Genomic DNA, 17,196 nt, shown 5'->3' with positions numbered 1-17,196 from the left:
ATTGCTTAGAAGGCAGTTTTGCAAATAAAGAAATTTTTTTTACCCGGGAAAAAAGAAATTTTTCTACACTAAATGCAGTTTATATAAATAAAAATGTATCATAATATCCATATAAGTACATAATAAATATATTTACAGTATATTACACAAAATAATAATACTATTTATTTTATTAAGTTATCAAAAATCTTTGTACATACATATTTTTTAAGAATTGATGTGACTAAACTAGTAAGGGTACTAGCTCCTAGGTTGTGACTACACTGTCTTCTGGCTTCCTCAGAATGGTGCAAAAATATTTTCCATCTTTATTCTGCTTATTATAAACATTGTGGTATTTTAGAATGATAGATTTAGTCCCTTACACGCTTTCATAGTCTAATCTATAAACAGTTGCTCTATGAAAGTAAATAGATAAATGAGAAATTATCCAGTAGTAGGGTAAAAAGAAAAAAAAAAAAAAGAAAAAAAAATTGAAAAGACTATCTAGGAGTTCAGTAATTAGATATTTCTTAGGGAAGTAGAAAAAAATGCTGCTCTGTCTGCAGACTCTTCTGATCATTGGAATATATTTGGTGGATTTAATAGTTGTCTGTGATGTGGTTCCAATGATGTCTGAATACAGACACATTTTGCTTTCTCATTGCGTGCCATAATGAAATATGCACCTTGCCTGTAGTTTAATAATCCACCACAAGTTATTAATTCAGATATCCTCTTCTCTTCACAGAGGCACTTTTTTTTTTTTTTTTTCCTGAGAAGTTTGCCAGTACCTGAATTTAATTAAGGGGGGGATGTGGGGGGGGGGGGGGGTATCAGACAGAATAATTGTCTTTAAAAATGAACAAACATTAAAATATTATGGGTGAAATTCTGTCTAGGACAAAGTGTTCTCCTCATGCAACAATTTAAAAGGAATACTTCTTCCATCTGGTAAATGGAATTCACAGTCTTTAGATCCAAACTGTTTTAATGAAAGAGCAATTGTCTAGGCAAATTCACTCATAAAAATTCCATTTTCACTGAAAGCAGGCTAGCTGAGATTTTGCAGTTCAACGGAATCCTCTTATCTGAAATTAGCTCAGTTATTTGCATACATACAGGCCACAGATGGAAAGAAGATTCAAAAATAAAAACACCATCTGCATTTGTCTTTAATGACAAGTTTTATGGAAGTCTGAGATTCTCATTTTCAATAACTACATTTAAAAATTGTTCACAATATCTTCACAGTCCTCTTCTGGCTTGACCCTGCAAAAAATAGCTATAAAACCTTTCTATATCTAAGATAATCAGAAGTACTTATATATCTCTTGTTATTAGGGATCCAACAAAATTTTAATCAATAAACCATTTGGAATATTCTAGCATATTAACTCTGTAATGTATCTACAGTTTTGTGTGTGTGTGTGTGTGTGTGTTTTGTTGTTGTGATTTTTTGTTTGTTTTTTTGTTTTGTTTGTTTGTTTGTCAGTGGTTATACTCCTAAATATGAATGACATAAAATTTTCTGTAATCGCAGTCAATGACTGCAGTTGCAGTAACATGGGTCCATAACCTTGCCAGGGAGAAAATATAAGAGACAATAATAATATTCGTTTTGCAACACAGTCATTGCAAAATGAAGGCATTGTAAGGCCCCAAAATCTCTAGACAAGACTCTTAGAAGAATTTACATTTTTCAGGTACTCTGAATCAGATGCTCAAGACAAATATTGACAAGATATTCTCAAGAAGTCAAAACAACAAAAACTTTACTGGAAACTTCAAAAAATGAAAGATCTTTAGCAAAAGGTTTAGAGCAGCATTCAATCTACATAAAGCATTTCTCAAAGCATTAACTTCAGCTCATTCAACTTAGCAAACTCTAAGTCTGTCATATTTTAAATTACTAAAAACATTTCTCAAAATGCTGAGAAGAGTGAAATTGAAGAAGAAAAAGAAAATACAGAAAAGATACAGAAAAAGAAAAATATATAACTGCCATTCATGTTTCCGGTGGTGTTCAGTTGATATAAATTGTAAGAGGAGATAGGGTCCTTCCTTCCTTCCCTCCTTCCCTCCTTCCTTCCTTCCTTCCTTCCTCTTGGCAGACTTTTGTGCATTAAAATAATACTCTGTTTTCACATAGCCACTTATAGATACATCTGTTTGAACTGGATCATAAAGAGCAACCTGAAGAATTTTGGTTGTTGTCAGGCCAGTATGACATGGTGTGCTGATAATTTTTCTCACTAAAACAACTGTATTATCTCTGCATCGAGTAGTTTTATATGAAATTGATGTGTCTTTGTACTAGTGGTGAATATTTACATTAACTGAAGAGAAAGTTGAAAATCAATGGCATAAAGGGGTTGCATGTTGTGATGCACTTAAAAATGGCACATAGTTTTGGATCTTCTTTTTAAATTCTACCTTTTTTTCCCCCTTTTTCTGCTGGTAATATGTAATTCTTCTGTGTAACAGGGGCTGTAGGAATCAATTCTGATGTAACACTTAGTGTTTTTCTGTAATCCATTCATACTACTTCCATCTTTGCTTTCTTGTTTCAGTCACTTGATCTCAGACAATAGTTTTTAGTGCCCAGTGAATTTTAAAACTCTATTAGGAATCTGACCGTCTATTGTGAGTTAACCCTGACTAAGCCACTCACCCACTGACTGGAATGGAGGGAAGTATCTGAAGGGTAAAAGTGAGAAAACCTGTGCATTGAGATAAAGACAGTTTATTATAATAGGCAAAAGCTGTGTACACAAGCAAAGCAAAACAAGGAATTGATTCACCACTTCCCATTAGAAGGCAGGTGTTCAGCCATTTCTAGGAAAGCACTGTTGAAGTTTAGGGTGAAAAAGAACCAGCAGGATGCCACAGGAATCTGCATTGTGTCTCTCTTTCCCCCTCCTCTGCTTCTCTCTTCCCTTCTGTCTCCCTCTCCCCCTCTTTCTTCCTATTTCTTTCTATCTCTCTCTACTTCACAATAACTGTTCAATAAAACCTGTACTAGTGACTATGGGATATTCACCTTTTTGAGGTGATGTCTGTGCCCTCCGGTAATGAAATGAACATTCCAAGAAGTGACTAAAGAGCACAGATGGCAAGTAGAAGAGTACAAACATTATTTATGCCCATTTGATAATATATTTCTCAAAAATTGAATCAAACTGTTGCCTCGATGTTCAGTAATCTTTCTTTGCATCCATGTACTTGTATATATGAAGTATTAATTAATTTCTACACATACACTTGTATTAGAAAGTATTTGAGTATTAGTAAATCTTTGAGTACTAATTTTAGTTTCTAATCAGTTCCATATGGATGACAAAAATGAAAAACAATTAAGGTTTTGGATTACAGTGAAAATTTTCATAGAGATAATTGTGTGAAAGAAACACATTTCAGTCCTTAAGCATTATCTAACAGTGACTATTCCAAGTTCTAATTGCTGTGAATAGAATCCAAAATTAAAAGCACAGAATCACAGAATAAGTTGAGTTGGAAAGGACCCACAAGGATCATCAAGTCAAAATAAACAAAAAAAAAGGGCACATGTAAAGAAAATCAATTGAAGAAATCTGTGAGGAAATACAAATAATTCTCCTACCCCACTGTTACAGTATTCACTTCAATCTCAAGTATATCATCAGTGTTTGCATAGAGATGCATGTCCAGCAGACTGCTAATCACATTGGGCAGCAGCTACAATGATTTAAAACACGAATGAATTCAGGTATTAACCTAATCATGCAGCATGATTGGCAGAGAGCATATCTAAAACCTGATTACCACAATATTGAACCAGAGCAAAGGAAAAAAACCTGATTACCACAATATTGAACCAGAGCAAAGGAAGGAACTGTTTCAGTTAGATATGCAGTTAAGCTGCCAATGTGAGCAACAGAATTCACTCTGTATATAAAGACATGACTATTGAACAAAGCACTAGAAATGTTGATCTGAGTGATACAGCCCAGCCAATAAAGCATCCCCCAAATTAAATGAACAAATTATGCAGCTATACATTGAAGATGCACCCTGACAAGAATTGTCATGCTTATAACATTATCTAGAAAAATACTGAAAGATAAAGCTTGAACAAAAAGATCAAACTCAGGAGGGAAAAAATGTGCAGCAAATAAAGGAATGTGAGGAAAAAATGATATATACATTTCTAAGAAGATATCTTTATGTATTATTGTGCTGAACATAGGTGCAAAATCCCTCTTTGTTTTATATGTATATACTTTCTAAATCTATCTGAAGTGGGGGGGGTGCTGGTGGTTGTGGGTTTGTTGTTTTCTTTTTTTTTTTTTTTTTTTTTTTTTTTCTGACAAAGGCAAGCTGGTTTTTTTATGAGAGAAAAAGGACAGTGAGTCAGAGGAAACCTTATTCAACTACATTCAAAATGCACTGTTAGTCCATGCAGCAAAATAAGACAAACTGGGGAAAACCTTAAATGGCAAAGAAGATACAGTATGGGCACCCACAAAACCCAAACAAATTCAAACCAAACCAAACCAAACCAAACCAAACCAAAAAAACCCCCCAGGATTTAACAGAAGCAAACAGACATTAAATACCACAAAACTCAAGGTCAAGTTCTTCTGAAGAATAAAAATCATCTGTCATGTTCTCTGTACGGCAACAGGAATTTATTTCTGCAGGATAAATTGTTGTCATAACTGACATATATCTCCTGTGCTCCATTCAGCACACACACAGGAAAGGCTTCAAAGAAGTTTTCCAGCATTCATCAAAGATGGATGATTATTGCTAGAGAATCTATAAAAAGAAGAATGAAAACTCTGTTCAGGAAGTACCAATCTGACACCTACAGTATTTACTGTCCTCTTGGACCAGAGAGACAGACTGTAACTATAATTTCTGTGAGGCTTGTAAAGTCAGCTGATACTGATCTACTATTGATGGCCACAAATCCATTAATGCTATCTGAAAATAGGGCCTTAAAGGGTTCAAGGGAGAAGCCCACAACAGGAAAAGACAGCAACAAAGCCAAAATAAAGATATGTTTTCATCTCATTGAACCTTTATATTTATTTTCAATACGACAAAATAAAATAAGCATAAAAATTTGGGTTAAAAATTTAGAAACTATTTTTTATAAAACATAAATAATGTACATTAGCAGATGGAAGAAAAACATTTCTATTTACATGGAGCATGTGTCTCCACAAATAAGTGAACTTGTGTAAGCAGAAATTTCAGAAAATAAATTGTTTTTCACATGAGCACAAATAATTCTGAATTAACAGCACATTGTTTATCAGCATGAAGATTGTTGTAAACAGTACAACATGGTTCTAAACAGACAAAGGAGAGCCAACATTTCAGAAGAGGCCTTAATGATCAAATCCATCTTAACACAGGCATGTTCAACTTGTTTAGAGGATGTGAACACATGCTGGATACAGATGAAGAATTATTACCCTGAACCTTCTGGCTGAAGTCTTGACAGTACAGCCTTAAAAAGGCATAAACAGAAAGTCTCTGTCAATTAGACTCATGTAAATGTCCTCAAAAAGGGTCAAAAAACTTCACAAGTGTGCCACACAATAATTATGCCTACTAATGATATATTGGGGATGTAATTTTAATTTATATCTCATTAATACATATTCAAAAAGTAAAATAAATAATGCTGCAATTTACTAGTATACTAATCTTTAGTTACTAATTTTACAAAATCTTTTCTAAGGCAAGTAACCAAGGCCTTCAGAGAGACCAACAGCTGAGTGTTCTGAGAGAATTTTATACCTAATTGTTCACAGGATCAAAATGCAAAGCAAAGCATTAAATATCTCCAAAATATATTCACTTTTAATTAATAAGTCACAACTTTTCTGTTATCAATAACATCTGTAATCAATAAAACTGATTAACTGAAATATTATCAGATTTGGACAGCCCAATCCTTTGTTAATTTCTATAATAGACCTAGGAAGGATGCATTTTCAGCGAACAGTTCCCCTACAGCATTGCCTTGGTGGCTTAACTTGGCAGAAAATGCATGAAATCAGCAAAAGCAAAAAGAACATTGTAGCATTTGGGAATGTAGAAAATGCTGCTTAACCAGCATCATGGCTGTGGCTGCCTGCAGGCCAGTTTAATTAGGCTACAATTCATATGCAAGAAAGTTTTGTAATTACTGTCAAATGACCAAATCAATGTATAAAACCTAAGGAGGATTATGCATCCCCAGTAATGAACCATACTGGTTGACAGTGATTTCTTAACTGAGACAGCTACTTGTCAAAAATTCTTAGTAAAATGTGTAAGAAAATAAACATTATGTATGATCAGATATTACAAAGTTTTAAAGACACCTCAGTTTACTGGATTTATTTTCTATCAAACCATTTTTGTATGGATGGGAAAGCACAGTTACCAATTTCCTTTTTTTTTTTTTTAACACACTGGAAAGGTTATCAGAACTTTAATATTAAGGTTTGGGCATAAACTTCCAGAATTAATGATGCAATTTTTGGTTATCTGCTTTAGTAACAACAATAGATATTTTAAAGACACTCAAATGGACTCTTTTTTTTTTTTTTTTCCCCAATTGCCTATAATTGTGGGTTTTTTTTGTTTTTTTTTATAGCGTAGTTAAGGCAATACATATCTAGACAACAAGAAGGTTTCTTTTCCCTATAATTTAAATCATCATGTTACTAAAATAAACTTATTTCATTAAATTAACAAAGAAAAAACAGAGGATATATTTCTTTTTCTGAATATGGCTTACTGCCAGAGTGCCCGCATTTGAAATATTTGCCTAATATTTCTGATTAGCATATATTTAATTTATCAGGGGAAAAAAAACAAAACAAAACAAAACAAAAAAACCTCACCAGTCAAACTCCGAAAAGCATGGACTATACGTAAAATTAAATTCCATAAGTTGTATTAAGGAAGAAAATGAATCTTACTTCCTCTTTAAAAACATGAAATGAAGAGGCTGGTCTGAAGAACGTGAAAATTAAGCCCTGAGGAGGGTACCTAGGCTTCCCTAAAGCAACTATATTTTGTGAGCTCTAGACTTTTTTTCACTAAGCATGTTTTTATGTGTTCTCAGACAGCTGACTTGCAAATAATTGGATACATGAGCAGTCTTTCACTTAAAATCTATGATATTTATGACTACATTTATATGGAGAATTTGCCAGAGATTTCAATGGTATGGTATGGTAAGGGAGAAAAAGAATTTGGAAGAATTTAAAGCACTTCTAGTTCAAAAGCAAGATTTTATTCCACTCTGTGAGATAAAGGAGCAAAATTATCCATTCCAAATAGTGTATATAAATAGATACAGTAATCTAATGCATACACATATATATGCATAGTTATCCTTTTATACTTAGAAAAATAAACAATACAAAGCTCAAGATGTTGAAAACTTCAATATACAGGATATCATTTACTCATCTTTTAACTGATTATATGTATGTTTAGCTTCTGTTACAATGTGACACAGTCACGTTTATCCTCTATGTTTAGCAACTCTGAGAGGTTTGGGTTTTTTCTTTTGGTCGATTGGCGGGAGAGTTTCGTTGGTTGTTTTGGTTTTTGGTTTTTTGGCTTTTTTTTCCCAGTTGAGTATATATGGTACAGCTGTAAATGTTCATCCCTTTATCTTCTACTCAGACAGAAAAGAGACTTAAAACACACAAAAATACATATATTGAAATCTGATGTTGAGTAAATGCAGAGGGAAAGAAAAGAAGGCAGAAAGAAAAACTGATTTGATTATATAAGTTTAAAAACTTCTGAGAGAAACTGAAATATTTCCAGAATAATTAAAATAAAGCTTTCAAAAACTTTAGTCATAAAATGAAATTCCAAGGTGAATCATCCACATTTTAATCTATTAATAATGTTTGCATGTTCCGTTTACTACTGAAAGTTAAATGATATCCTAATTTTCATCTAATTTTAATTCTCATAAATTTCTAAGCTGTTTCTCAAGCTGGTTATATAACAAAGAACTGTGCTTCTTCGGTAAAATTAATTAGCTCATCATGCTCTGAACGTTATATAGCTTAGAATGTTTTAAAGGGTGTAAACCATAACTATTGCACTTAGCTAGGGAGAAAACACAAGGTCTTTTACTCTTTTCAGAACTGGGAGCTGTGTGGGAAAAGACTAGCATCTTTGGCTGAAGACATTTAGTATCCTGCTTTGCTGCTCTTCAGCCTGAGGACAGTGGTGAAACTAAATGTTTTGGCAAGCAAGTCTACTTTCTGGTCAGATTTCTCAACCACAAACTTCTTAGGTCTTTATATTATTGGCTTCTTCACTGTTATGGATAAATAATTGGCAGATAGCCTGAAGTGTCCCTACCCCATGAAGTATATTTTAACAGTGCAAAGTTATTCCTATTACTAAGATGCATTTTCTCCTGATTTGCACCAATAATTTAAGCTTTGTTATTTTAAATAATGTAATGGCAATCTTCCCAGAGCAGATGTCTGTCAGCAGGAGCAAAACCTACATTGGAAATTCTGAAGGAAAAAACAAAACAAAACAAAACAAAACTGAACAGCTAGCAAAAACCAATTAACAGTTAGCAGTCTATGACTATTTCGGGGAAAAAAATGGATAAAAACTTGCATTTACTTGATCTTATTTATACCATTCTATCTCCTATAATCCTTCAGAAAATCTACCATAGTATTTGAACTGCAGTTTTCTCTCATGTTAACAATTTTGGAGTGCATGTTAAAAGAACACAGCTGTATTAAACTCTTGAAGAAATAAACTATATGCAATAAATATTAAAATACTTAAAAAAATGTTCAGGTTTTTATGAGCTTTTTTCTAGAGTTTCTGTCTGTTTCCACAGGGAAAACTTCTTTTCATAAACAGTGTTTCCTTACAATTTTTTTAAATCTAATTTCTTTAATTAAGAACCATGCAGAGATATTTTATGCCCTTTAATTGATAATTATTGAAGTGGAATGAGAAAAAAATGTAATTTCAAATATTTGATGAAGAAATATGCTTCTGCGGTTATATATACACCTATATATACATATATATATATATATAACCTTGAAAATCTGGACAAAAAAAATCAGGTTACAACCTACTTGATAATTTCCCCAAATTCATAATTCCAATGTAATGACCGTACTGAACCAAAACCAAACAAAAATAACAAACAAACAAACAAACAAACAAAAAAAAAAAAAAAAAAAACAAAAAACACCCACCCAAAAAACTCTTCATCACATTTGAAATTGTATAAAGAATTACACCAGATGGCAGTCTGAGAGAAAATTAATTACATTGATGCATATTGCAAGTCTGAAAAAAGTTTCTTTAGAAGATAATTTATACCATGTACTTTTGTCATGGTCAAACCCCAGCTGGCAACAAAGCACAATATAGATGCTGGCTTTTAACCCCATCCATTCCATGGGATGAGGACAAGAATAGGAAAAAAGCCGACAAACTTATATAAAACAACTTAAAAGTTGAAGTAAAAAAACAATAGCAACAAAACAATAATAATAACAATAAGAACAACAATAATAGTAATTGTAATGAAAAGGGAAAAGCGAGAGATGAATAAAACATAAGAAAAGTAAGTGATGCAAAATACAATTTTTCACCACTTTCTGACTGATGGCCAGCCCTACCCAGCCCTCTGTAGTAATGGTTATCTCCCAGCCAGCTTATATACACAGAATATTATATGGAATGTTATGGAATATCCCTTTGGGCAGTTCAGGTCAGATGCCATGGCTGTGCTCCCTCTCACCTTCTTGTGCACCTGCTCACTGACTCAGCATGGGAAAGTGAAAAGTCCTTGTCTTTGGGTAAACCTTACTCAGCAACAACTGGAACATCACAGAATCACGAAATACGCTGAATTGGAAGGGACCCACATGGATCATCAGATCTAATTCCTGGTCCTGCATAAGACCACTCCCAAGAGTCACATTGTCCAAATGCTTCTTGACCTCTGTCAGCTTGGTGCTGTGACCACTTCACTGGGGAGCCTGTTCCCAGTGTCCAACCACCCTATAAGTAAAGCACCTTTTTCTAATATCCAACATAAACCTCCCCTGATAGCACTCCAGGTCACTTCTTCAGGTCCTGTCATGGGGTACCACAGAGAAGAGATCAGTGTCTGCCCTTCCTCTTCCTCCTTCATAACAAGAAGGTTGTGACTGCAGTGAGGTCTCTCTTCAGTCTCCGGCTTCTAAGGTGAACAGATCAAATTACCTCAGCTGCTTCTCGTGTGGCTTCCCCTCAAGGCCCTTTGCCATCTTTTTGCCCTCCTCTGCATGCTCTCCAGTGGTTTAATGTCTTTCTTATATTGTGGCACCCAGAACTGCCCCAGTACTCGAGGTGAGGCTTCCCCAGTGCAGAGCAGAGCGGGACAATCCCCTCCCTTGTCTGGCTGGCGATGCTGTGCCAGGACACAGTGCCTGGGGGCATCAGGCAGGATGCCCCCTCCTGACTGCCAGGGCACTGCTGACTCCTGTTCGATTTTCTGTCAGCCAGGACCACAGGTGTCTTTCTGCGGCACTGCTTTCTAGCATCTCATTCCCCAGTCTGTCTGTACACCCAGGATTACCCCATCCCAAGTGAAGAATCCAGCACTTTTCCTTATTGAACTTCATATGGTTGGTGATTGTCCAATCCACTAATGTATCAAGGGCCAGACAATATCAAATATCAATACCTTTACTGAAATCCAAAAGGATCAGTAAGTTATGAACATTATTCTTATCTCCAATCTCAGCCACAGAACTGCACCAGCTACTAGGAAGAGAATTAACTCTATCCCCATTGAAACCAGGACAGTATCCACTCTTTATTCTGTACCATTAACACCATGTCCAGGTTCCTTGCTTTCTGCCTTTTGATAAACACACACAGTTATCATTCCCTTAAGTCCCATATGGGCCATCTCTATGCAATATCTGTTGAGGTAATTTAGTCCAGAATTTGGGCTCCATCTGTCATAACTATCTTTCAGAACAGGAAAGATGGTGTGAGGTGTTGCATTGCCACCTGTTGAAGCCAGTTCTAATTCTATCATTTCTGCACTTCTATGGCTACATCAAAGTTAATCTGGAAGATTTTTACAAAAGGGAATCAGTTTCAGATTCCCAAATCTGAAGAGGTGGAGACAGGTGTCACCAGGTGTCATAAGATGTACAGTGCAGTGATGAGCATATAGAAGTGATAATACAGAGATATATAGCAATTAATATCATTGGACATTCAATTTGTTGGCTATTCTCACCCCAATTCTCACACTAGACTTCCCTATCCTCCATTACCCACGGAGTGCACACAGATCCTGAAGGAAAAAACAATCCCAAGAAAGTTTTTTTTTTCTTTTATTAAGGCATGAATAACTCAGACTGTTTTCCTTGGCAGGTTTTTAATGTGTATTACAGGAACTTTATCCCATTCTACAGTACATAAAAGCTTTTATTGTACAGGACCAGTCTGAGCAGCAGGTTGTCTCTCTTGCTGACTAACCACATGACTTTTACCAAATGATTATGCCAATGAATGAAGGTTCCCCCATTGCTCTCAGTGTAGTCTTTAAGACTACATTGCATCATTCAATTTTTCTGGAGGTTGGTAGATGATAAGGAATGTAGTACTCCTACCCAATGCCATGCTCTTTGGCCCACATGTCTATGAGATTGCTTTGGAACGTAGTTTCATTTTCTGATTCTGTTCCTTCTGGAGTACCATGTCACTATAAGGCTTGATTTCAGGGCCCAGGATAGTGCTCTGGGTGGTGGCAAGGGACACAGCATATGTTTCCAGGCTTCCAGTGACTGCTTTCACTGCTGCACCTGTCACATGGTACTTGCAGGTTTGTAGAATGCAGTATGCCAGTCAATCTGCCAGACCTACTCATATTTGTTTTTCAACTGTTGTCCTCCATACCTGAGAGGCTTTAACACTTGGTTAATTGCAGCACGTGTTTCACATTCATGTATAACATGGGATTCTGTCTATGGTCAAGTCCACCTTTCAATAACAAGCCCATCATGTTGTATCTCTTTCTTGATGGCCTGAGGTGTCATGGGCCAACAGATCTATAAATAATTCACCATTATACTGCCAGTCCAGATCCACCTGAGACACTTGAATCTTAGCTGCCTGACCACATGTTATTTGCTGTGGTGATCTTCAGTGGCCAGACTGAGGTACGTGAACATCTTCATGGCACACCTTCACAGCCAGGTTCTCCACCCAGGAGAATGACTTGGCAATACCTTGTCACAGTGTGGCAGCCCAGGTGGATTTTATCTACCCTGCCAGTCGGCCTGACTCCATCGCTGCAGCCACCCCCACCTTTGCCACCATCCATGGACTGGTATAAAATATTGGTCACTTCTCTTGATCAGCAATGTTTAAAGCCAGCTGGAGAGCTTTACTGTGAAATTGCTATGTGAGTATATAAAAACCTCCATTTATCACTATTTTAAAGCAGAGTAAAATTCTAAATATGTTCTCTGAGCTTTGATACGTTTCATACACTCTGTCTCCAAGTGATTAGCATCACAATCTGTACTTTGTGACAGTACAGTTATTTCTATTCTAGTCCAGATGATGGGCTTTTACCAAGCATTACTCAGGCTAGTCTGTGAAATTACTGTTTCTAAAACATTGGTACAAATTTCATTCCATCATTGCAGGATGTTGTGGGGACAAGTACTGGAAAGCAATGCTTTTTTTTTTTATTGTTTCCAAATACAAGAAAAAATCACACAGAGATATTTTATTCTTTTAAAAATACAGCAGGATGATGCATTTTAAGGGCCTATATTTTCATCTAGCTTAAGTTGCAGTATTTTATGTATTAGCCTTCCTAAAACAGAATCCAGAAACATGCTTAGTTTAGAAGTTCAAGAGGGACTACATCGCTTTGCACTGAAATAAATAAATAAAGTAGCAGCTTTCTGATTAAGAACAGGCCACTTGACAAGTAGTTAAGTCTCCTTGAGTTCCCTCCTCATTATTCCTGTAGATTTCAATCACAAAGAAACAAGGTTTTGTCCAGCACTCCAGATAAGGGTCTGTGAACTGAGTGGATGGGAGGATAAAATACTTTTCTTAGACCACTGAATCAGTTCAATATTTTTTCTCTTTCTTAACCTTTTTATTACCTCCCCTTTCACTTCATCTCTTCTGCTGTTTTTCTCCCAGACACTAGTCTCAGTTCTAACTTTAAAATCTTCATTTCAAACTCTTGACCTTTTGTTGTAATGCATTAATTGGGTTTATATTTAATCAGATTTGTAATGTTTTTTCTATGTATCATGTGATCTGTCCTTGCCAGCAGTGCCCATCCCCCACATTGAAATGTAACCTAACTCTGTTCCCCTCCCACATATCCCTGATTGGGTGGTGCCTCTGGGCCCTGCCTCTGGGCCCTGCCCCCTGGGGGAAAAGCCAAGGCAGGGGAGGGGCCAGGGCTCTCTGGCATGGGCGCGTCACCGGGAAAGGTCTCCAGCAAAGCAGAGCAGGACTTGAGAATAAAAGCTGTAAAATTCCACCCGGTGCCAGAGACCAGACTCTTACTTTTGCCATCAGCGGCCGTCTATTCTCGTGGGGAAAATTGCAACCTTTCTTTCTTCAAAAACCATGAAAGGCTCATTTCCTGTTGTAAATTCCCTTTTCTCTTTTAAGGAGATGTGATTAGGAGAGACACCAATTACAACTACTATGTACTAGAACACCTTTTAATTAAGCTGTTGTTATTAAGAGCAGATAATTGTGCAATACATTCACGATGTGCCCCTTCCCATTAACACATGTCAGCACGCACAGATGCATAATGACAATTATTAGTTGTCACCTGTTTTGAGCAACAGCTGACAGGCCAGCCATAGCTGATAACAGAAGCAGAGAGTCACAGTGTGGCTGCTAGATTGGTTTTCTCAAAGTCCTTCAAGAAGGTTCTTATTTCATCAGGTGTTTATGTAATTCTGAAGTACTTGTCTGTATAATACACCCACCACCTTAATGAATGTTCTCTGAGCTGCATAAACCCAGTGTTCATGTTGCTGTTTATTCCTGGCCTTGAGTATAGGCAGCAAACTATGGGTGTTCTGAATTCACCTGCACTTGTGGACTCAGCAGGGCTGTGAGTCTCCAGAGCTCATCAGGTATTAGACACATTTACAAGATGCCTCTCAGCATCTATTTTTCACTCTTCAGCCTGCTATTTTCTCACAGATATTTTTTCATCTGTTATCTATTGGCATCTGTAGAACTTGTTCGTCAAAACTCATAAAGACGGAAATTTTATGATGCCCACCCCCAGGACACCACTACTAATGTTTTTGAGAAGGTTTCAGTAAAACACAAGTGTTTCCATTATACTGAATCAAGTGTTTCCATTATACTGAACATTGCCATATGGGAAATATCTCCATTCTACCATATAGCATTACATAAGCTCCATTCTTAATAGTAGTGTGTGAGTTCACCTCACCATCAGGCTTCACCTATCACTCTTTTAACTTTCTTTCTTTTGACAACTGTTTTTAAAGCCCAACCAACAACAACAACAACAACAACAACAACAACAACAACAACAACAACAACAAAAAAAAAAAAAAAAAAAAAAAAAAAAAAAAAACACCACACCAAACACCCAATTTTTCCTGCTTGGTACAAAAGCCGTGAATTGCTGCAGTTTTCTTTGTCAAGGAAGGCAGAGAAAGGGAAAAATCCTTACTTTGCCATCAAACATTTTTACTTCATCATTATTTGACTATAGCACCGGTAAAAACCACATTCATATTAGTTATGAAAATTATTGAGCATGTGACAATATTCCAAGCACGAGTGTTGAGCTTTGCTTACCATAGGGGACAGATGTGCCTAACTAAAAGTGATGAACTGTCAGTAGTTTTGGCTTCTGTAGCAACATTTAAAATACCAGCCTATCATTGGGAAAACCTGTTTTGGAGGTTGTATAATAAATACAGGTTTCCTAGGGAAAACCATGTAAGCCTGAATTACCTGGAGATAGTCTTCAAGGTAAGCAGTTATATGTACTTATTTCTTGCCATATATTCACAGTGTAAAGTATCTTTTTATCTGTGTTTCCACCCACGGTTTACTCATCTTGTGCCCCCAGTTACTATGTATAAAGCAGGATCCCTAGCTACAACTCATTGCCCACTGCACACTGAAATATTTACACTCCCTTAATTTGTTAACAATATCAATGAACAAAAAAGATTGTCTACAAACGGATTCAATGTCATAGTACATCTAGGACAACATTATCATGAACACAATGCACTGTATCAGAAACTGATGGTTTGCTTTAAAGGTGAGTCTCCCTGCCAACTTAAGTCCCCCAAATGATGTTAATAATTATTCCTTAGGGAGGAATTCAGTTTATTACAGGGATTTTTCATTAGTTTTTCATGTTGATTCTACCTTTGATGAAAAACAATAATAAGTATAAAGAAAAAATTCTAGAGTTTTGCCAGGACTTTTTGAACCACTTCACCTTCCACTTGAAAACTGGATGCATATTTTTCCTCTGCTAGGAAGTCTATAAATATGTTGAGGACAAAGACAGGCACCCCTATTCTTTTATAGGTTTGTATCAGGAAGATGCTTTTCTTGGTTATTTTCATATTCAGTAAATAATCTAAGTGCAATGAAAAAATACAAATATGAAATGCACTCTGTTCTAGAAACACACATTTTTTGTTTCTAATATTGCTTACATGCTGTAAATCTTTCATTTCTATATTGCATGGCTACAGAAAAGCTAAAATAAAATTTTTACATACATAGATTTTAGCTGTCTCCAAGACTGATCTTTCTCCTAGATAAATTCAGTTTTACTTCAGCCATCAGCATTATTTATCTCTGAAATAGACAACTTTCTTAATTCAACACTCAGCAGTACTGTGGAAATATTGATCTGCAATCAACTGCTGACACAGTTATCTTTGCTTAAGCTGCATGTTTACTGAACTGCAGACACAGCAGTATTACAGGCATATATAAGAATTATTTCTACCACAAAGAAAAAAAAAATCATAGAAAACATTTAATCTAAATGGCCTTGTCTGTGTTTTCTTCTAACACTTATTTTTACCAAAGGTACTTTTAGGGTAAATAGATTGATTTTTTTTTTTTTCCCCCTCCCCTAATTTTTGTTTGGGGGTTATATTTGTTAGTTGTCTGGTTGGTTTGGGCAGTTTCTTTTGTTTTTAATTGAGAATTTTTTCTCCACTAATCTAATTTTAATTTTCCTTTAAGCAACGTAGTTGGTCAATAAAATTGAAATTACTCTAAAAAGCTATTTCCATTATCTTTACGGATGCTCTTTTGGCTGGGAATACCAACTTGCAGGGCTTTTAAAATATTTTTTGAAATTCAGGTTTGAGTAAACAGCCAAGTTGCTTGTCATCAGTACAGTCTGCTTGATTTTGACAGATTACACTATGAAAGACCAGACTTATATTTAATACATACCGCTCCATGGATAATTAGTGGAAGGTGTTCCTGTTTATTCCAGAGATTAATTGAATTTGATCACAAGTGTAGGTGCACAGAATGGGGAAAACTCTCTGTAATTTAGAAGGGATTCAAATCAAAAGAGGTCTGTTGAAATGATACCAAAGTGGACAGTCTTTTTAGACTATAGTCTTCACAATCCCATTATATGAACACAGAAATATAAAGTGCAAAATTTGGAATAACATCTAGTGGTAGTGAATGTTAAATATGCTTCAAAATTTGTCATCAAAGCAGGTAACTGTAGTTTGTAATTTAGCTGAGAATAATAATAATAATAATAATAAAAAGCCAAACACAAAATAAAAGAGCTGACTTTTGAAGAAGGAACTAATAATTGAATGCCTTGATCCCCAAAGTCAACTTTTCAAATTCAAATTGCTATTAACTGGGAAAGGTTTAATATATATGCGTGTGTGTGTATTTGTAAAGAATAATTAGCCACTGTAATGACTACAAACGACTTTGAAATTATGAATATTGCAGAAAACTTATTAAGAAATATTTATATTCAGTTTCTAGGATATTAATACATACATCATAAGTACATGATTATTCAATAATTCAGTATAGCATTTCTAATTGTCCTTGTCATCTTAGTTAGTTATATTTTTATTAGTATAACAAAAGTAACAGTAGTCAGTAATA

Source organism: Hirundo rustica, chromosome 2 (genome assembly GCF_015227805.2).
Source record: "Hirundo rustica isolate bHirRus1 chromosome 2, bHirRus1.pri.v3, whole genome shotgun sequence".
NCBI lineage: Eukaryota > Metazoa > Chordata > Aves > Passeriformes > Hirundinidae > Hirundo > Hirundo rustica.
The sequence above is the reverse complement of the archived record's forward strand: the minus strand, read 5'-3'. Positions refer to the sequence as shown.